The sequence below is a fragment of the Ptychodera flava genome, chromosome 4, assembly GCF_041260155.1.
Source record: "Ptychodera flava strain L36383 chromosome 4, AS_Pfla_20210202, whole genome shotgun sequence".
In the NCBI taxonomy this organism is placed as follows: domain Eukaryota; kingdom Metazoa; phylum Hemichordata; class Enteropneusta; family Ptychoderidae; genus Ptychodera; species Ptychodera flava.
The window spans coordinates 29,020,425-29,044,250 of NC_091931.1; the positions used below are offsets into that span (position 1 = coordinate 29,020,425).

The following is a 23,826-nucleotide window of genomic DNA, read 5'->3' on the forward strand; positions in this document are numbered from 1 at the left end:
TTTTTCTTTTAAGTCTGTCAGTAGATGTGCTCATTCCCAAACCCCTTAGACTGTTGCTTTGGCTGTCAATGACTCAACAAATGCTCTAACAACTTTGTTTCTTTTTTGCATTTCATCACTAACAATTAAAGCACATAAGTTGTCAACATTTCGCCTGTCTTTGCTATTAACAGACTTTACAGTTTCCTCTAATATGTTCCCATTTTCTATGTCGGCAATTGTTTTAACTGCAGCAATACGTTGTTCCTGAGTACTATAAAGTGTTTGTTTTTCAAGATGGAACTTGGTATTTTCAGAGCGTAAGTTAGCTACTTCATCCCTGAGCTCATCATTCTCTTCATGGAGGTCATCAATGTCTTTCAGCAGGTATTGAAGTTGGTCCTTGAGGTCTCTTACTTGGTGTTCAGTCTCAGAACACTCCTGACAATATTTTGCTTGAAAAACATCACCTGAATAACGTTTTTTGGAAGCGTCATCAAAATTGAGCTGTTTTCGAGATGCACCTGTGTGGACTTTTGGAGGAGGTGGACTGGTAGTTGGACTGTTGCAAGTTTTATTTGGGCTTACCCCTTTCCTCTTAGTGGCTGTTGTTTGTCCTCTCTGCATCAGTGGCATGCAAGAAAACGGAAAATTTATTCCATAAAATAAATTTGTAACTGGGTAAGGCAGTCTACTTACATATGCTGCGGTAATATTTAGCATATTTATAGAAATCAAACATTTCGTCAATAAATGTAGAAACTGCAGAAAAAAAACAATGTCCATAACAAACCATGGATGCTCTGTTGCTCTGTTTTGGTAAACGTTAATCATAATGTTTGATGTAGAAAACCAATATCTGTATGAGAGTTCATGTTTCGAAACGAAGAGAAAACACAATAATGTTCATTAAATTTTGATCACGGTCATGTATTTTCACGTTTAAGCGGTAAAGCTTTTATAGGTATACTGCGAACACAATCCGTGGGAACAATATTCGGTTTACTTAATAGCCACGTTCACGTTTACTTCCGCATTTGAGGCTTACCTTCGATTGTGTATCGGGGTCAACGACGGTACAAGTCACAGTGTTTTGCGTGAACTCCCGTTTACGAGGAGCTTTATTCACACAATTGCGGCAAATGTTGGTGCCATGGGCACCCAGCCCCTTAAAACCGTCCATAATTGACTTTGGCACATAGCGTGCAAACGCCTTGGTTTCCTGAGCAGCGTCCGTCCCGGACCACTGTGAATGGAGCGGGTTTGCACATTATTTTACAAATCGGCCATGCTTTCCCTTGTTCAGACCTCGCGTACACTGTCCAACTCCAGCTGCAGCTACCAACATAACCAAAACTACTACAACAAGATGTCCTTTCAGCATATCTGGAGGGATTGCAGATGTGTCACCATCATCATCATCCTGGAATGAGGGGGCTGGGGCCATGGCAAGACCGGCGAGAACGATTGGCTGTTACCAGAAAACGGCACGGTGGATCTCCAAACGGATCGGCAGATCGGTAGAACGCCTATCCACAAGTCTGTGTACAAAAGCCTGGACGTTTCAACCAATCAGATTTTGTTTAACAGAACTTAAATCTGGGGTATGTGTATTTTCGATAGGACAAATATCTGCTGGTCAAAAAGCAGTGATGTGATTGGTTAGTAGTTTTTACTGGCACGTACTTGCCGCCCGAGGGCGTATTTTACTATCGCTTTCCATATTTGGCGATCTGTGCGACTGATTTTGAGTTATCACAAGGCACCTGCACGCCAAATTTAAAGCGATCTGACCATTGGTTTAAGAGAAAAAGATTTTTTACTAAAATGGCAAAAAAAAAAGAAAAAAATCATTAAAACTATAAGCATCAAATATTGACATCAAATCTGTATGTTTAAATGAGTTGGCCTAAGGTACCTAAAAATTTAATATGACAATGATCAGATGAGTAATTCCTGAGTTATTGATTTTTGACCATTTTCGCCGGTTTTTCTACCTCATTCGCATATTTATGAGACTAAAAAGTTCATTTTAAAAACGGCACATCTAGACCATACGGCATCACTACACCAAAAATCAGCTTAATACGTGCAGCGGTTGGTGAGTTTTTGCGTTGGACGGACAGACATCCATACATACATACATAAATATAGACAGACATCTCACATACAGTAGACTTTTTTCAACCATATAACCTCCCAATTGCCATATATGTATGGCAAATGGGAGCTAATAAATCGATATAATTCGACCCTGTTATTTATAGCGGTTTAGTAACGAGTAGTACCAATTTTTGAGTCAGCCATTTGACTTCTCCTTATCATACTGTCACAGTGAAGGACCAATGCACTAGACTCTCAATCCACACATTAATGACTTTTGAACTTTAATAATATAATTAATATTAATAATAATATCTGTGACCATTTTAACTCAAAAAACCATTAGCGAGAACACTAATCTGTGTAATTCTTTTGTTTTCAATGTTATCTTTAAGTTGGAGGAGAGATAAACACTGCACAGCATACTGTTACTTGACTTCGTGTACTTAAGGATATACGATCGGAAAAATATAAGCGTACTGCGCCGATTGCCACGCAGAAATGTATCCATAGTAACCGGCGAGAGCAAAGTGACGTTCCGAACGTTTTTGCGCTGTACAAAATGTCGTCTGCAGGTAAAGGAAAATCGCGCCGAGAAAATGTTCAGCGTGCCCTCAAAAACACACTTGAAGGTACGAGAATTCAGCAAAGAGATAAAAAAATTCAACATGACTGTAGCCTGTACAGCGTAAGTCAGAAGTGTGACGTCTGATTCACTATACAGAGGAGGTCGTGGTTAGGGATGGACCATTAGACCTTGGGAGGGGGTGGTCACAATGAAATTGTGAAATTTTTTTTTTTACGATTGTAAATTTCTGAAATTTTTTTTTTCCAATTGAGATTAGCTGTGCAATTTTTTTTTTCAGAGTAAATTTTCAGATTTATAATTTTTTTTAGTTCGTCGCTGTCAGAAGATAAAGAGGGCAAAGATGTGGTGCCAAGCACCACATGCAGCAATGCAAGCGGTCACGGGGGCAGGTCAGGAGAGGGGTGTCCCCCTCCTGCCGTTGGAGCTTCTGAAAAATAGAGATAAAATGGTGTTATTTGGTGCACTTGGGGAGTATTTTTGCGGGGAGTGGTCAGGAGGGGTGTACCCCTCCTGCCATTGGAGCTTTTGAAAAATAAAGATTAAAATGGTGTTATTTGGTGGCACTTGGAGAGTATTTTTGCGGGAGGTGGTCAGGAGGGGGTGTCCCCCTCCTACTGTTGGAGCTTTTGGAAAATAGAGATTAAAATGGTGTTATTTGGTGGCACTTGGGGAGTATTTTTGCAGGGGAGGTCAGGAGGGGGGTGTCCCCCCTCCTGCTGTTGGAGCTTTTGAAAAATAGAGATAAAAATGGTGTTATTTGGTGGCACTTTGGGAGCATTTTTTTCGGATTACACATCTTCCTCTGAAACATGGTCTTCTTGCTCCTCAGTAGCTTCCTATAGTTTGAAAATTGACTATTTTGGTTTCCTGGCTTCCCTTCCTACTGCGTGGTGAAATGGCTTCATTCACCCCACCAAACATCATGCATATCTCATGATTTACAATTGATTTTGACAAGCTGAGAAGCTAAAATAAGCTAAATAATATAGTTAAATTTGCATATTTGTGTTTTTAGAGCAATTGTTGCCCTTTTTTGATCAAAACATCTATTTCTCTGTAGCAGCATGTCTAAATGATTGGATGTGTATAGATGTGTTGAGATTTCAATATTTGTCTTTTTAGGGCAATTTATGCCATTCATGGTCAAAAAATCTGTATTCTCTGAAAGGGCTTGTCCAATTTCTTTGAAATTTGCTACACAAAAACGATTATTCATGCAGATTTATTCAGTATTTGCTATCGAGAAACTTTCAAAGTTCAACCCCTTTTGTGTGTTTTTGTGTTGGGATTTGTTGGATAGATGGCATTCTACGTAGTGTATTGTTGAATGTTAAAACATGTGTTGCTGTTGTTTTTTGAGGCTGTTTTTGAGAAAAAAGAATTGAAAATGCCTTTTAAAAGCAAAATAATACATAATGACTTGATATGTGTTTTATCATTATTGACGTGTTTCTACTTGTTCACCCATTCTTGCATTCATCATTGCAATAAAATGCTGTGAAAAAAATGAAACTGATGTGGCCTGCATCTGTTTACCTTGATCTTAAAAGGCAAATACAACTTTCTGTCTTGACAACCATACCATAGTTTCAATGTTTTACCTAGTGTACCTGCTTGGTTTGTACGCAGGAAACAAGTAGAAAACAGGTTCTATAATTTCATAATTTTCAAGTGATCAGAATACAAAAGTCCTGAAAAGATAAGATAATCACAACTTCCAGTATAAGGGATACAGTCACTCTAAATGTATAAATTAAAATTAAAAATGTTCCGGGAGGATGTACTAAAAAATACAGAAAGTTGCTTTCTGTCGGTAAAATCTAAAAAAAATTCAAAATTTTAAAGACTTTTGCAGATTTTTTTTTTACACCTTTGTCTTCTTATTTATTTTTTTTTTATTTTGCAAACTAGTTTGAAGATTTTTTTTCCTAACTTTCTGCTCTGAAATTTTTTTTTTTCTGTTTTTGACCACCCCCCTCCCAAGATCTAATGGTCCGTCCCTTAGGCCTATAATCCAAATGATAGTGTCGCTAGTAGACCTACCGGAGAATGGAAGAATGACCGTCGCATTGTCGATTGAGTGTACTAGCCGAAAATCTGACACTTGTGTCAGTTGCGGGCTTGCCTTTACGATTGTCATCGTGTATTGGGGAAACGCCAAGTACACGGCCTCGGCTCCTGGCTCCACGTAGTGTGTGACACTTAGCCTGCAGCGAAGTCAACCTAATCCCCACCGATAAGCGTCACGGCAATAAATATTACGTGATTTTTTGTATGCTGTATTAATATATAGACTCTAAAAAGTAGAAGAACCTAAAAGTCTTTGCTTTGTTCTGTCATTTCCCTCTCATTAAAGTTTACAGGTAGGCTTGAATCATGACCATGCCTGGACAAGGCCACTGCAGGTAGCCACTGCAGGTCAGCAGCATTTGAAGAGCGCCCTCGCGCGACGAACCCGGGAGAGCATGGTTTATCGCCAGAACCTGTAAATCATAGTTACATTTTGCAAAATTGTGAAAAATCGAGCTCGGTGACCTACTAAACAAAATGTGGTTTTGAAAAATTCACAAAAAGAGCTATTATTTAGCAAAGTTTGAGAAAATTGACATTAGTAGAAACTATCAATAATTAATAAATTACCCTCTCCCATTCCTAAAATTTGGGGCATATTTGTTGCAATTTTGGTTAAAAAATAAATATCATGAATTTTTAACTCAATTTAATGTAAGTAAAATCTTCAAAGTAGCTTAGCTTTATAATTTCTTTATTCTTTACAGTGTAAACATGAAAAATGCAATCATGATATAAATATGAAAATGATGACCTGTTTTATTGATTTTAGTGATTTTGTGAAAAACCTTGAATTTTTAATGTCATTTTGTAAAAAAAACAAGCGCGGTGACCCATCTTTTTTCCCAGTTTTGGACTATACACATATGTAGGTATTCAAAAATCCCCATTTGAAAAAATTGACATTACTTTTACTTTTTCCGATCGTACATCCTTAAAGGATATAAAACTATCGCAGTTGGTTTTCATGATATCATGAAATGAAGACAGTAACAGTAAAAGTGTCTAATAATGAAAAACTCAAGACAAACGTAAAACACCTCGTTCGGACGGAAGGTTTTTATAGTCCTTGTTTCATCTAGCTAGTGATTTATAGTACCACAAACTTTGGGTTGGTTCTGACAAGAAGTATTTGGTTATCACCTAAATATTAATCATCTACTTGGTTGTGAATTTTGGACATCGTTTTGGCTTGAGGACAAATAAGACATGGGACATCTGATAGTTTGTTGTACACTAGTCTGAAAACCCTTTCGTGCACTGATTTAATTGGTGTTACCTGGCCTATCTCAGTCAGCCAAACATCATTCTCGAGCATACGAATAGTCTTTGCAAGCCATTCATTTACACTTCAGACTACTGTCTGTTTTTACATTTTCATTCGAGTATTCACATTGAAACATAACGTGGTCTTGATCAAAAAATATTTGAACGAGGGTTTTCAGTTAGCTATGGGGACTTTTACCTTTTATGGGCTTATAAATTTCAGTTAATACCTTATTTTTACCGAGTGTACCATTTTTCCTTTAGTACATATGCACTATCTAGCGTTATGTACGTCCCATACAAATGAGTGAAATTACTAAATATTGGAGTTTGCATCGCTTCAAGTTTCAGACATTTTGTAAGTGACAGTTTCTTCTTATGAATTCACCTTGTCACGGATGTTTATGAAGTTCTTTTATTGACATATTTTAGTGTTTCGATGTGTAGGGCTGGTTTCCTTAAGCTGTTAATAATGTTATATCACATGGGTTTCTGTCCAGATAAACAAGTTGTCCTTAAGACAAACAAATCTGGAGTTTATACCCACTGAATGAATACGTTCTGCCTGGACACCTCAAAAATACCAAGGCAACGGATATGTGTTCACAACACGTTGATCTCAGTGTCTTGAATTTAAACCCCAGCTGGCAAAGGTCCAGGATCGTGAATAACTATAAGGTGTTAAAAAGATTGTGAGGTACTTCTGTCTTTTGTTCTCCTTTGAATTGCAATTGTTTACATAGGTCAGAGGCCAACGCCGGGAGAACAACAGGTTTCGCACATTGACATCAAACACAAAAACAACCAATATGGTATTGTTGTTAGTCGGTATTTTTCCTAGTCACCTAGGTCATTTCACGTTCTAATCATCGGACTTTCCTGTTCTCGGTATTTGCATGCGTGAGTGAGAGAATCTGTGAGGCTTGAAAACGTCGCCACTTTGGAAGAAGCAAACACAATTGTTTAGTTGTGTAATTTGGAAATTCAAATGCACTAGATTGAATGAGGCTGGTGAAAATACAACTTGCATAGAAGACGTACGGGATCTTGTCCCTTATGACGCTGATAGTTGTACCCACAACGATGCTATTTAATTCTTCTGTTTGTAGAATAGTGAATCCAACTTTCCAAGTGACGCAAAATTGGTTCATTTCATGCAATTAATCACAAATTCCCTTAGACCATTACACAATATCGCGAGTGATACCGAACAATGATAGAAAAACCTATTTCATACATTATCGAATGCAAGGGTAATAATGTTGAAATTACAAACTGATCAAAGCATAAGATAACAAGGAACATTTACTCGATATTTTTCAAGCTGTTAAATATTTCAGGGTATTTTATCACAAGGTTGCAAATAATTAGTGCATGTGAAAATTGAAAGAAAAACAAATTACAAGAAGAACGAAGAGAAAATAAACGGACTTTTTATAAGTCCACATTGTCTGATTGTGTGCTTTTAAACTATAGGAAACACGAATTAGAATTAACATAAAACCGGACGTCCCGGACACAGTGAAAGAAAACACATGTTGAAACGATATGGAAACATACAACTTACAAAAAATTCATGTTGCCAAAATAGAGCCTAGTTATGCTAGAAGAAATCAATCGATATACGTTTTATAATTTTTGCAGAGCCATTGTACTTACCTTCACTTGAAGACATGGTCCTTCTACACTAGGCCGTTCAAGCCGAATAAACAGTCGAATTTAATCTTCTCCGGGAGGCCACTTGGAAAAAAGGAAGACAATCATATGTAAATTTTAGGATGATGTAAGTAAGAACTTGCCAAATTTCCAGCCATATACTTAATGTACTTGTCGTTTCAAATATATATTCCCCGTCTGAAACATGTAGATTGACGCGTTCTCTATTCTATATCAATGTGACCAGTGAATGCTAGTTGAAACTTTGTCACTATGACACCATGAAGTCACACATTTACAACACACATATGCACACGCGCACATAATGCACATAACACACCCATACATCGGGCAAACGAAATGCTGATAATTTGGACCATCAATTAAATTCCTGAGCAATTCTTCACATATCCGACTGTATCTATTCTTTGACGTTAAACTGCACATCGTAATTCATATTAACATATTCGGATGCTTGTTCACGTTCCATCGCTGAAATTTAACTTTCGTTTTAGTCCTGTGCATGTTTAACAAAGTAGGATACAGCGATGAACGCATTTTTCTTGCAAACGAAGAACCTCTCATGTATCTCCTGTAGCCGATTTACAAGTTCTTTGATCACAAATGTTGTAAAACAGATGAAAACATCTACCTGTTTGGTAGAATTGAGTCCGTTCGTTCACTTTCGGTTTGAATTCTAGCTGAAAAATTCACGTCTTATTTGCGAGGGCCTGTCACCAGCTGTTCGGCTTCACTTAGCTCAACATTGTGTGTGAATTTACAGGGAAGATGAAAACGACTTCTGGCATTTCTCTAGTCAAGAGAAATGTACAGAAATAAACAAAACAAAAGACAACAACAACAAGGGACTAGGCGTTTATCTGGGCACGTTTGACCACAATACTATTCTGTAGGCAATTATGATTCACAGAGGCAGTGTGATATGTCTCAGTTATTTGGTGTTTGCTACGAATTTCAAGGCGCTGATGTATCTTACACTTTAGGGTTGGATAGATATAGTAGGCAATAGTTGGTGCTAGAGTGCCCAGTTAATGGTGGCCTGTTCTATAGTTTGTGACCGGGTATACAGTCGTTCGTGGAAATGATTGCAGCAACTGGTATATACCATACCAGACCGGCCGCGACGGGTGGTGTGCAGAAATGTTTCTTGGCCACCGGGTAATATGCAAGTTTTTTGTGGGTCACAGTATTAGTGCAAAGATGTTCGACAAACCAGTCGCAAAGACGACGTTTTGTTTCGCCAATATAATAGTATGCTGCAGCGTTTACGGCTAGTACAGTAAAACAACATATTGGCCGACGTGCCCGTCAGTTCGTCGGAAACCTTTGTTTTAAAAATGTTAGGGCAGGTGCTGCAAACTTGACGGCCACATAATAATATGTTGGTTGTGCGGTGGCAATTCGGTTAAATTGGAATGAACAAGCCGGTCTTGATTATTGGAGTCAAGTCGAAATGCCACGATAGGTGGGGGATGCAGAAAAAATATGACGGGTGTTGGATGACTTACGTAAAATAGAAAACTCCTCGAAAATGATTTACAAATACTATGGTTTAAAGGGTACGTGGTCAGTTAACACCGGAGGAATGAGATCGCGCTGGGAAGGGCTGGTTGCCACAGTCCGTCCACCCACGTGGCCGAGGCTATTGCCACGCGCGTGGCAATGGACACTCCGTTAATAAAATGCTTTCTCTTCTGCTAATGGTTTGACGCGCTGCTAGCTGTGTCATATATAGAGTAAGTATAACCCCATGCAATAGACAAAGTACTTGCATATGCTAGTGTCTAACGGGTATTAAAAGTCCTTTTAATCTGAGCAAATTGTCTCGAGTGCATATAAATTGCATAGTAGACGACGAATCGCCACTGACGGAGACTGTAATACGTGGAGAAATGAAACCGATATGTCTGAAACAGTAGAAGTAATTCCATCTCAGTGTGAAAATATGACACAAATTCAACTCAGTTCAAATTTTAAACTGGCCACTGCACTCTAGTATCAGCTGCAATGAATGTTCAATTCATCGCGTTCGATCTTTTCCTTATATTTCATTGTTGTATCCTATTCTTCTTGCATTTCCAAGTTACTCCAATGTGTTTTAGTGCTAACGAAGGGTTGAACCCGAAACGTCCGTGTTTTTTTATCCTTTGCAGTTTACAAGGGTTTTTATTTCCCGCTGGTCGGTCAGTATTTTATTGTATCATATCGATAGACAGTCACTGTCTATGATTCTTCCTTCAGACTTCACGACAGCAATCAACGCAGTCATACATTATATCACTTCGTTCGTGAATCGATACACGACGGCCGCTGGGCGGTATGCTTCTGATGCATATCACACAGTGGGCGTCGTGCATCGATTCACTACTACAGTCGACTGTTTTATCACCCCTATTTGTAACAATCAACCCTATTTGTAACACTAACCCAATTTGTAACAAAAGTTAACCCAATTTGTAACAAAACCTAATTTTCAAAAAAACTTGGCCGTATTTGTTGAAATCTTGATGAAATTATGCATATTTGTATTTTTGGGGGCAATTTTCTTTTTTTTCCTTGTCGAAACTCATTTTTTTGAAACTGCTCGTCAGATTAAATTTCGTTGTGCAGGTTCCTAGGGATAATATGCCTACTCGTAAAAGATAATCAAGTTGAGCAGATACATTTCCAAATGTTTGTTTTGGGTAATTTTCACCAATGTGTCACCCCTATTAATTTTGTAACAATCAACCCTATTTGTAACAAAAGTTAACCATAGGGTTAGTATGATTTCTGTCAGAAAACAAGATGTTTTAACATTTTGACCGAAATTGGTGAAAACTACCCCGAAACAAACTATTGGCATGTATCTGCACGACTTTATTATATCTTACGAGTAGGCCTCTTATCCCTAGGAACCTGCACAACGAAATTTAATCTAACGAGCAGTTTCGGAAAAGATGAGTTTCGACAATGAAAAAAAGAAAATTGCCCCCGAACATACCAATATGCATATTTCATCAAGATTTCAACAAATACGGCAGAGATTTTTTGAAAATCAGGCTTTGTTACTAATTGGGTTAACGTTTTACAAATTGGGTTAGTGTTACAAATAGGGTTGATTGTTACAAATAGGGGTGATACAACTGTGCATTATATATATATATATATATATATATCTATATATATATATATATATATATATATATATATATATTATATATATTATATATATGAAAAACGGGGATTTCCGGTTTCCTTGTGATTTACATGTAAGCTTAACGCTTGTCAGTGCAAGGACATTTAAAATATTCAAGTGAAGATAAATAATCGCAACTCACGTGCATATAAGATTTCTGAAAGTATGCCGTTCCGATAGGAAACCTACCGAGTTTGAGTACGTAGATCAAAATGAACGTCACCCGGTAGGCTGCAGACGTCCCCAGTAGGTGATGGTGTGATCGGGCCGTCGAGTGGAGTGAAGGCCGACCGGTTGTTGCAGCATAACTTAAATGTGCCAGCACCCCTAACTCTTTGTATATTGCACTGTGACCTGACCTTTTTTCTGCAGTGAGGGAGCTTTCAGTTACTATGGCTGCAAGCCGCCGACGACCCGACTCCCACCGGCAATCTGTTACTACGGCCGGGGACACCTGGGGGTTTGAAAAATACTACTATCTGACTATGAGGGTCACTTGATTTCAAAAAATGTTAACCGACTCTTTTGAGTAGGTAGTTTTTACAATTTTAACACACACACATAATTTGACAACCCATGTAATCAACGTTCCCTCAACATTGTCCCCGTGTTAAAACTGCCAAGCAGAATAACTTCATAGCGAGCGTCTTTCTGTATCCATAGCTTTCGTTTCAGTTGATTACATGTGTTGCCCAGCTTAGGGGTGCTTCCGAGTTCAGCGCCAATTATTTACGGAAATACCGAGAAATAAAAATAGAAATGTAATTGTACCCCGCTTTTTGAGAAAAACCTATCAAGTATAGTATTACTCCCCAATCGTTGTACACTTTGACGAAAAAGCCACGTTAAAGCAGAAAGTGCTTTTGATATATAGAAATATCTTGACTTGATACGAAACGAATCTCACCGTGTAAGCTTACGTGTTTTAAGTGACGCTGACAACACTAACTTGTATAAAGAATAGTCATTCTCGGGCGATTTCGCGGCCCGAAGACAAAATATGTTTGAGTCACAGGGATTCGAGGGAGAGAACCTCAAATATATATTTTCGATGAGGATAGCTCATGTGCTTTATAATGGATTCTGAGGCACTGATACTGATACAATTCAAATAAATGCTGAGTAGACGTACGAGAATACATTGGAATTCAGTCGAATTCAGTCTAGCAGCTGTGCATCGTCATCATGATTCAGCCGCACCAAAAAAGGAAGACAAAAACCTCAAACTTCATATCTGAGGAGTAAAACTTCTCTGAAGAAAGTGCTACATAACATTCAGCATCTTTGATCTCTTGCTGCAGTATGTGCGTCTCTGACATAATTGCAATTAATGCCGAGTCCCTTTTTTGATCTGCTACTGAGTAAAACAAAACAAAACAAGATTCGGCTCCCGACAATATAAGCGAAGAGGGACTGATTCAGTCTGTTCTGAGAGAGAAAGTGTCTTCGGGCGACGGCGTCTGGAAACTGGGCTATATGAAACAAAGCTACAGCGGATTTTGAATCTTTTGCGAGTCTTTACTGTGTACAGATCCAAGATGACTGTTTTCTTTATGTAACTAACACAAGTCACAAGATTCCGAATGAATATCACTACAACAGAACGTTTTTAAAGTATTCATCCGTACACTCTTAGGCCTACTTGACGTCTGCAGCAGCCAGATATTAAAGGGAACGAGCTGTTGATCGCTACAATCTGTGTACAACCTTCTAGAACCCTCATTTCCTGCACGCCCATTGAATGGCTCCGTGGCGCTCACACTGAACAACGGTGCGGGTGCAATTTATGTAATGACGGATCAGACATGTCATTTGAACAGTCACAAACTTTTACTCACCTTCAGAAGTCTCTCTGTAATATGTTATGTTGAAGGTCATGAATTGCAAAAGAAAAGTACACTGGATTGTGGTTGATGGCCGAGGCGTTTACTTGAAATACACTCATACTCATGTACGTGATTATTTTGGGACGCTTGTGAATATTACAGTCTATTGACGTATTGGAAGCGTTCTGAGAATAGCTTTCTCAGGAATTACCAGGAATATGAACAAGGGAGCGAGAACACTTCTTTCTTTTTCGAAAAATTAAAAGTCTTTGTCATTTGGACTTCTAGCGTTATTGTGCGCTTCGAGGAATTGTTGTGGAAAATACCGATCAATGGCTCTTTTCATTGAAATTGAAAACACTGAGTGACGTATCTTCCCCTGTCGCTGTCATAAAAGGCAGATTTTGTGACCTCTTGTAGGGCAATCACTAAATTTTGGAAACATTGAAGTTAAATAAATTTATTCAATTTTCAGAGGACGAGAATATTTTCCATTATAAAATATCACCCTACTCGTAATCAGCGCACACTCTATTTAATTTGTTCTAATGACAAGGGAGTGCCAGTGGACGCTCAGGTATGGTCTATAAATCGAACTGTCGAATTCTCGGGTGCTTGCTGTCCTCCTGAACAGATAGAGTATAAAATCAGCCAAGGTATGTTTAATCGGCTAATGATAATCTGCGAAATGACGAAATGGCGAAATCACGAGTTTTTTCCAAATAGCAAAATGAAGAAATGAAGAAACTACACACAGAGAAATTACCTCCCAGCTATGCTTTATAATCGTCTCCTACTGTTACTAGTACAACATTACCTGTAATACGCCATGTTGAACAGATTCACTGAATTTGACTTTATTCAGATGAAACTCAGCAGATTTGCTTATAATTTCCAACCTGCATGGCATACACATGGGTTTTGGAATCCACCGTGCAGATTGCAGTGTTCACCGGGTATTTCGGCTTAAGACCGACGGCTTGCAGACTAAATAAAATTCCGATCATTAATCATCCGGAGAAAATGGGACCACTAAATAATTACCACACCACCACAATGAGTCTTTACGAGAAAGTATTATAATTTTAAGATTCTCTCATAGAAATAATGAATTAAATCATTACAAGGATTTCATATGAACCAATGAATAGCTGTGCCATGTTGAAGGACGGGACAAGAAGTCGGGAGGGGCACATCGTAACCACTGCCAGGGCTGAACACTTTTGTGCTTCTGACATGTGTAATCATGCACAGACTGACGGGTCATCTAGGGTCACGATAGCCAATCACTGTCCCTTTGGAAATGTGCTCTGTCGTATTCATTTTGGCCCTTGTGAGTACTCGTAACAAAATCATGATAGATTGGTATTGGTAGCTTCCAACAAAACATTGTACTGACGTATTCAGAGCGTTCTTATTGTACTCTCTTATGGAAATAGCATGAATATGACAAAGGGTTTGATGACTAATGATCTTTGCGTACCTTGGTAAACAACGTCTCGATGCCAAGACGACCTCAGTTCATTGTTATGAACCTACTTTTAATATTCACATTCAACAGTTAAAGTCGGGGATGACCGAACAAAGTCTTTGATAACGAAAGAAAGTGTGAATTTACCAACATTTGAAGTACAAGAACGTAATGCCTAGTGTTCAGCCATAGGGAAAAAGTCATTTTTCGATTTTCACACACACAAAAAGTAAGCAGGCACTTCGTTCACTCCTCAGGCTTCAAAACGAGTCCGAGCAAGCAGCAGAAATGTAATGTTTTGTCAAAATATTTCCCCTTAAACAGTATCTGAGAAGCATTCTAGGAAAATCAATGCTCCCCTTCTTGCCTACCCATCCTTCTTTACGACACTCACGCGTACACTGCGTCTCAAAAACGCGGAATAAAATAATTTTGCAGTCTTTTGACCGAAAGGGATTACAGACAAAGTGCCATCTCTAACCGTTAAATTCTGTCCGTTGCTGTAGTCGTTACACGTTCATCACATTAGCGTGGCATGGAATATTTTGTATACGTTTTACAAAAAAAACACCATTCCGTGAACCGCAGTCTTTTGTCGCGAACAGTACAAAAGGAGAAGAAATGTGCGGACAACTTAGCAAGTCCACGTGACCTGCTCGGTCATCTCCACTGACCTGCCAGGTTAAAATATTGATAAGTGACTCTCGCATAGGATAGGGACGACTTGAACTTGATAATGAAGGGAATATCTCGTTTCCGTGAAGACCTTGAGCATTCAGCAGGGAGAGATTTCGTTTGAAAGGGTACATAATATAAGTCATATTTAATAGTTGTATTTGTCAGTCGTTTTCGTTATCTTGCTGTTATGACCAAAGATGTACACGACAAGATTAAGTATCAATGAAAGAGCGCGAAGAGCTTAATAAAAATTGGGAATGAACAATGATGTTGCTGTAACTTTTGCCATCCTTAACAACGTCCCTCGGAAAACGCCACACTGGCGAAGATTTTCCTTTTCAGAATAAAATCTTAGGAGCTTTCAGTGGGACCATTTAATGTCTGGTATTTCGAATGCCACCCAGAAACTTATTCTTCTTATGGAGGAAACCTTCGTTACTTTTACATGTAAAATGTTAAAGCTGCTGTTTCTTTAAGGTAGTAGGCACCTTGAAGGTGAAAGACTTAAACTTTTGCTCAAACTTTACTCCAGGAATATATCAACCATTCTCTTTCAAAATCAAGAATAAAAATCACGAATAACTGTGCAAATTGTGGTACAAGAGAAACAAATTACCTAAAATTTACCGAGATTTGAAATTCAAAATGGCCGCCATCCCTGTGTTAACTCTATGGGAAAATAAAATTTTCGATTTTCTAAAAACTAAGACGGTGAAAAGTTTTCTTACATCAAGAGCTTTAAAATGAACACCCACAAGTGGTGTATCAGAAAAAAATTGTAACAGTTTGAGAGTCAGCTGTATCGGTCCCCGACGTGTAATAAGGGACATGGACAACAAAATTATGTGATGGTAGTTCTTGGTTGGAATCTAAAATGGCGAGACTATTTGAGCGTTTTCAAAGGAAATGCACCTTCAGTTTTTGAGTTCACAATTACTACCTGGTATATATTTGAATTACTCCATTGCATTGCTCCTATAAACAAGAATAAGGCAGTATGTACTGCCTGTGGTATGGATTTCACTTCCAAACACCAAGAGACAACCTATCCACCTGCTGCACATTCCTTTATAGGAGAACTTGTACATTTTGGGTATACAAATGATTAACAATACTATGATAAGCCTCTACACCACTGGTCTGCCCATGATGTGACATCTTCCGTACATCAGTTACAAACATGGTCTTGGTAAGGAGTTCTACGGCTTTGACCTTCACTTCAGTATCTATAAATAAAATATGCAAGCTCAAAGAGTTATCAAAATGTCAGACAAAGGCTCATCATGTGTAATGGATCTGGCTACTCTCTTTCTTTTTGTTGGGTATGGGGATTGCAGATGTAAGCCACTCTGCACACCAGTGGATTTATGACGGGGTCTCATGCTGCATTTTTCACATGGCGGAGTGTATTTCTGTAGAAAAAAAGGAAAATAAATCAATACATTTCTAAAGGAATTTCATATTAAATTTCACAAACAATGCTATGAAGTTGTAGCAGACTATTGGAAAATTACACAGATCAGTAATGAATGAAACCATGGTCGGTTGAAACATATGTGCCTGAATTTGATATCATGATGTCTTGCTGTTGTGAGTCTACTTGCCTTTGTCAGTTGACAAAGGATGTCATTTCGCTTGATTGCAATTGTTCTGCAGGCTGACTGATGACAGTTGGTGATTCATCAGTTTGGATTGGCCATGGCTCTGCACTCGCTGCTTCTTGTAATGAACTGACAGCAACAGCCACCAATCTCTTCCGTTCACGTTTAGCAGCTGCAGCTCGGGGAGTGGGTACGCTGAGGTGAGGAGATGGACGAAGTTGAATTGTGGGTACGGCATCTGCAACGAGCATCAGTCTGGTTTATAAAAGAAAAAATGTTACAGCCAGTGACCCAGATTATTGGTGAACTTTGTGAACTACAAAAAAAGAGAGGGAAATAAAAACCTCACAAAGTCATAAAAAAACAATTAGACAAGTAATAACATTGATAAGAATAGTCCTTCCACAACACGTCTCAAGTGCATTTGAGTACAACGAACACTAAAATAACATTTCAAATTTTTCTAAAACAAAAAATAGTTAAAATAGTTGAACTGAAATCACAATGCTGTTGAATAATGTTTTCACTTTTCTAAGAAATATAATTTGGTTAGCATCAGAAAAAAAGTTTTTCAGAAGCAAGTAATAAGGTAGTGAAGGTTAATTTCTTCAGTTGTTTTGTAGGACCAGAAAGCTGAACTTTGAGAAAACATGCCCTGTTACACGAAATGTGTACAGATTTAATAAGAACCACGTCCTATTTGTAAAATCGCTTTCACCTTACATGTATCAATTTGCTCTACTCAGGCTGTATCTTGTGAAGCTGTGTATTGTCCAGTCAGAAAACAAAAGGTCATGTACAAACCTCTGTAACGATTATGATAACAATGTGCCAGAAATGTTTGAAAACATTCCTGGGATTAGCACGTGAACAGTCAGCATTTTGACGCAAACCTGAGTAGGGGCATGCAGGAAGGGAGCTGTGATATCGTGCAGCGGTACTGTGGCGTCACAGGCGCTCCTTAGCTGGGTAGTCTGCTAAATAGATCGATTTTCGGCTCAATCTATCGATCCCGTAGTCGATATGCACACCACTGCAACCTAAATGGCGGACATATCGACTACGGGATCGATAGATCGAGCCGAAAATCGTTCTATTTAGCAGATTACTCAGTTATTAAAAGAGCGCCTGTGTGTGACGTCTATCGAACGCGCTAAGGCATATGTACACATGTCTATATGGCACAAGACCACTAATTAATTTCCCATAGGCCACCACAGTAGCGTTTAGCTCGATTTTCCTATTTTAAAACATTCAGCGGCACGAATCCTCTTAACAGGTGTTAGGTCAATGTCAGCTTGACTACTGATTAATTTTTCGTGTGGGCAAGTCCACGGAAATTTTGAGATAGCGATGAAAATAGCGCCCTCAGTGGTGTTTTTGACAAAATTCAGGCTTATTGTTATGATTTCTATGGAAGACCGGTCACGACATGCGACATGCGACCTGCGACTTCAAAACTGCGACCTGCGTCCTGCGAGTTTGAAACATGCGACCTGCGACTTCGGCATTTAGACCTAGGTGTAACCTGCGACTTCACAACAGCGACCTGCGTTTTGTCAAACTGCGACCTGCGACTTCACAACTGCGACATGCGACAACAACACGTAACGTTTCATGGTGTTTTCCTCAGTATTAGATTGGAGGCGTCTTGCGTGAACTTTAATCCTTTGAGCGCCAAAGTCTATTTTTGTCCCCTTTATATAATAAACCCCTGTCAATTTTTCTCCAATTTTTGCAAAAATTTTGGGAAAAACCTGTAGCCAATGAAATGTGATGTCGATTTGGTCCCAAATTATCAAAAAATTACAGAAAATTCATACAATTGGTAAAATTTTGCACTAAAATTTTGGTGGGAGAAAATTACAGCGCTCAAAGGGTAAAACGTGGAAAGGAGATTTAACGTTCAACATCGATCAATTAATAAGCCATTGCTTTCGCTTTGGTAAATCGTTCACCAAGTCTGGCAAAACTCAATTCATGTACACACCAGTTCACTCATTTTCATCTGGAGAGATAATTTTATGACGGAAATGTTGACAGTACGTGTTAATGCATGGAAAATAATATGCTACGTGATCTAGGCATTTATATGTTTATATTATAATTTCAAATTATTTTAGATATTCTTCGTCTGCCTTACCTCGCTTCTTTCCTTATGTTATCGACAAACCTTTTGATTTTTAGATATCTCTGGTATTTATCCTCATTTCACTGTGGTATAACCATCTAGCTGTCTGTTTAATTCATTGTCCCCCTGTATCATAACTGCGTCAGTGTCATTGCAAACATTCGAATTTTCAGTTATTGTCGTTCATTTTCTAACATTTCCAGTTTTGTTACAATTCTCCAGTGATTGATCATCGGATGTTGCCATCTTTTCGTCTAATTTCATTTTTACTTTTCGTCAAAAAATCGAATTGATCCAACTTTTGTTCAGTTGGAAAAATAAAAATATTCTTACTGGTTAACTTCGGACTACATTTGTCTACACAAATAACATATGCAAAGTAAAGCAGTTAAAATAATACTGATATTGATAGAAGTGCAAACATATTTGCTAACCATGAATAGCCAGTGACCGACTTTCTTTATAGATAACGCGAGTTAAAACTGTAAAACAGGACATAATTAAACCCTCTACAATCCTACTTTCAGTCTTTATGCCTAATATGTACATACTATAATATGTACATATTATTTTTTGTGTGTATATAATATTTTAGATCATGTAGGCAGAAAAGTTCCAGAAACTATTAAACACTGATGTAGACGTTTAAAACCCTATTGCTATTGCATTATTTCAGATCGGTTTGCCTTTCGTAAGAAGGAAAATAAATTTGTGCTCTTCGTTTGTGGAATTCTCTACCGTCACAGCTTCATGCACTTCTATCGCTGGTTGAATTCTTTCGCTGGCCGATTTTTGCGTAGGCCAGCGGTGCGAAAATAATGCTCTGGTCGCGAGAATGCGGTAAACCGGCTGTTTTAATATAGTGCAATGGTGTCCCTCGTGTTTTTCAGGCTCGTGTTCAGAGCAATGGTGCGAACAAATCAAGACTGATATCGCAGTTTGACAAACACGCAGGACGCAGGTCGCTGTTGTGAAGTCGCAGGTTAGGCCTACACCTTGGTCTAAATGCCGAAGTCGCAGGTCGTATGTTTCAAACTCGCAGGACGCAGGTCGCAGTTTTGAAGTCGCAGGTCGCATGTCGCATGTCGTGACCGGTCTTCCATAGATTTCTATTAGCCCTAGAACTCCTCATATTACCACCAAATACTTCAGCCATTATTCACAACAGTCTGCATTTTGATTCAGGCAGAAAAATATCTTTACAAAAATTATTGACGTTAAAGTTCAAACTAAACAAGCATCCATACAGATATCAAAACTTCAAGGTCTGCACTATTTTTCTTCCGAACTATAACGAACCCGGAAGTGAATTCAGTTCAGTTCAGTTCAGTTTATTTCGCTAGAAATATAAACTTACATTCACTCAAAAGACACATGGAAAAAAAAATAAAGATAGAGAAATTGGTACAGAAATTAGTGGGCTTGTGCCTTATGGGGTGCATAGGCGCAGCGCGGAATAGAACATAGGTGACTGTGTTCGTAATACAGGGGCATTAGCTCTGCGTGGCATTTGTCAAATCATACGCGTCCACATTGAGGATACCGCGACATTGGCACTGTAGGCATTATCGGATAATATTATCTAAGTTATCTAAGTTAGGCAGATGCCCGACATGCTGTTTTATCGGGTAATATCCGATAAAATCGATAATATCGTCTAAAATCTAAGTAAGAGTCTAAAATTAGACGAGTGGGGAAGAGGCAGATGCCTGACATGCTCTTTTATCGGATAATATATTGGCCACTTCCCCACCTGCCTAATATTAGACTCTAACTTAGATTTTAGACGATATTATCGATTTTATCGGATATTATCCGATAAAACAGCATGTCGGGCATCAGCCATACCTCACTCGTCTAATATTAGACACTAACATCTAAGTTAGAGTCTAATATTAGACGAGTGAGGAAGAGGCAGATGCCGACATGCTGTTTTATCGGATAATATCCGATAAAATCGATAATATCGTCTAAAATCTAAGTTAGAGTCTAATATTAGACGATTGGGGAAGAGGCATATGCCCGACATGCAGTTTTATCGGATATTATCGGATAAAATCGATAATATCATCTAACTTCTAAGTTAGAGTCTAATATTAGAAGCAGACGGGTGGAAAATTCTAAAAACGCTGTTTTATCGGATAAAATCGATAATATTATCCCTATTAGATCACTTTGGTCTCATGTTCCTGGAACTCTCTAACTTAGACATTTGTGACGATATTATCCGATAATAAAGAAAAAACCTATGTCGCGCCTTCATGTCCACATTGGAGGCGCATAGCCGTAAAATAAACAGCCTTGCCAGGCATGCCAAGCTAGGGCTCATACGTTTTTTCAATGAAACATTCTATCGCTCACGTGAATGCAACTGTGGATTTCTGATACTTTTTCACAGATGAATTTCTTCGGCAATGTGAGCTTAGGTCTGCAGTAATTGTATAACTTATACACTGAATTCGTCGTCAAGTGTGAACGGTATGACATCGTTCGCAGCGAAAAGTACATTGGGCGATGTTGCGCATGCAACACTAGCTCTGCGTGACAGGGCCATATGTTACTGGGTCTACGGTGTTACCGAAGTTATACGGCCACCCACTGAGGCCGTGTAACGCAGAGCTGATGCAAAACATGGTTATTGGCCACATAGAAATGTTTGGAAAGCAATCACAGCTGACGTTCGTTGTCTTCAGTTACGTAGAACTCCCGGGGTAGAACTACACCACCAAAATAATTTAGCAAATCACTTTTTTATTACTAATCTTATAAATTAGGGCTTACCTTCTGGAAAATCCGTGATTGTATTCCATGCGGTTGGCAAAACAATCGTCAGTGAAGTGTTTGTAGCAAAGCACGCTCGTGGCTACAGGAGTAAAATTAACCCGCTTTGCTTTCACAAACTTGGTCCATTTTCTCGCCAGATCTTCATCCTTCGGCCATAGAAACAATTTTGATACTGAATGAGAACAATGCATAGCGACACAACGTTTAGGCATTGTTACAACTTTTTACAATGGATTGAGAGAATGCTCTACTGTCCCGGGGCCTCCGCACACTGTGGTTCAACGTTCTCTAAACGACGTCATACCCGATATTTGCCAAAGATTACGGAATATTTGTTGCTAAGGGCGTTGCTGGGGCCTATATTCGGAACTTGGAGCGCAGTTTGGAAAAACTCCTGTGCAATTTTTTTTTGACAATTTTATTCATCAAAATAAACAAGCAATAACAATTTCAGCCTTACTCTTCACAAGACCTTTATCATGTTTAAAGATTTCAGCCTTGAGGCACCGCTTCGTATTACTGTTTATTCTACCAATCAGCTGAGACAATCTGCTAAATCAGTATCATGTGCCTAGCCTCATAGACTTTTCCCGCCAAAACTGCTATCAGCAGGAAATCTCGTCTCAGAGTTATTTCTAGCACAGTCAGGACTGTGTTTCTACCTTCAACAGGGTAACTTCACGTCACTAGACTCCACGCCGATATTTTACTAGTGTTATGCTTCACTTTATGTAGCCACTGTCTTTAATAGTTTTCGGTAGTATAACATACTTTTACTTTATTGTCATAACACTTGTCACACCTATTATAGGGTGGGCAATGGTTGTTAAATGACAAAAAGTGATCAAAATGTGAGACAAAACCTAACTAAACAAAGGCAGAGCTCCAATCTCCCGAATGGTCTTATTCCATACGTTTTGACTTGCCAGCATTTATCGAGGGGGGGGGGGGGGGGGGGGGGGGCTGGTTCAAAAACTGGGTGCATGGGAAATGGTGACCCTGCCCTAAGCTTTTGATGTAAGGACATTCAGCAGGTCGGAGGCCAGTATCATTTGAATGTACAGAATGATCCAATGATGCACCATACACCCAGCGTTGGCGGCGCTTTAACAATACTCACACCATGGCCAGTCATGGCCCTTATGTGTGAGCAGTCTAGCAGTTCCGCATCTTGCGATACAGGATCAGGAACGCCACAAATCAGCAAATGACGCTTCAAGTTCCCCAAGACACTTGTGAACTGTACCGTGTAGAAAGCAGCTGACCCATACACTTTACGAATGTCTGTTTGTCTCCCTGCATTTTTTAATTTTTCATCGATACCACGTTGCTAAATCATAGACAGTTTCTCTACTGTCTATGGTTAAATGCTGTATACTTATTTTTTTTAATCTGTGATGCTGGTCAGGCCTATCGTGGTAGAGTATAGAATCTCTTTGAGGGCGCACTCTCGACGATTTACCTGTAAAACTCCATATGGTCGGATTTCCGGGTACACATTTTTTTCACAGCATTTTGTTGCAATGATGAATGCAAGAATGGGTGAACAAGTAGAAACACGTCAATAATGATAAAACAACATATCAAGTCATTATGTATTATTTTGCTTTTAAAAGGCATTTTCAATTCTTTTTTCTCAAAAAACAGCCTCAAAAAACAACAGCAACACATGTTTTAACATTCAACAATACACTAAGTAGAATGCCATCTATCCAACAAATCCCAACACAGAAACACACAAAAGGGTTGAACTTTGAAAGTTTCTCGATAGCAAATACTGAATAAATCTGCATGAATAATCGTTTTTGTGTAGCAAATTTCAAAGAAATTGGACAAGCCCTTTCAGAGAATACAGATTTTTTGACCATAATGGCATAAATTGCCCTAAAAAGACAAATATTGAAATTTTAATACATCTATACACATCCAATCAATTTGGACATGCTGCTACAGATAAATAGATGTTTGATCAAAAAAAGGCAACAATTGCTCTAAAAACACAAATATGCAAATTTAACTATATTATTTAGCTTATTTTAGCTTCTCAGCTTGTCAAAATCAATTGTAAATCATGAGATATGCATGATGTTTGGTGGGGTGAATGTAGGCATTTCACCACGCAGTAGAAAGGGAAGCCAGGAAACCAAAATAGTCAATTTTCAAAACTATAGGAAGCTACTGAGGAGCAAGAAGACCATGTTTCAGAGGAAGATGTGTAATCCGAAAAAAATGCTCCCAAAGTGCCACCAAATAACACCATTTTTATCTCTATTTTTCAAAAGCTCCAACAGCAGCAGGGGGACACCCCTCTCCTGACCTCCCCCCCTGTGACCGCTTGCGTGGCCGCTTGTGGTGCTTGGCACCACATCTTTGCCCTCTTTATCTTCAGACAGCGACGAACTAAACAAAAATTTATAAATCTGAAAATTTACTCTGAAAAAAAAATTGCACAGCTAATCTCAATTGGAAAAAA

General features: G+C 38.7%; 1 protein-coding gene and 1 long non-coding RNA gene across 3 annotated transcripts in view; both read right to left on the bottom strand.

Moving 5' to 3' along the window:
* LOC139131394 (sacsin-like) overlaps positions 1 to 11,184 on the bottom strand; it is a 72,365-nt gene extending 61,181 nt beyond the window's left edge. The window contains exon 1 of one of the 2 annotated variants that reach the window (XM_070697419.1): positions 11,005 to 11,184. The gene's annotated coding sequence lies outside the window, so the exon portion shown is untranslated. The remainder of the gene's footprint in view (positions 1 to 11,004) is intronic. The other variant, XM_070697423.1, reaches the window with a different exon arrangement.
* A 5,257-nt stretch (positions 11,185 to 16,441) lies between these two features.
* LOC139131396 (uncharacterized) lies at positions 16,442 to 22,169 on the bottom strand. The gene is made up of 2 exons (XR_011552119.1): positions 21,351 to 22,169; positions 16,442 to 16,693 (listed from the first exon to the last, which is right to left on the bottom strand). It is a non-coding gene; the product is annotated as an uncharacterized lncRNA (long non-coding RNA).
* Positions 22,170 to 23,826: the final 1,657 nt, after the last annotated feature.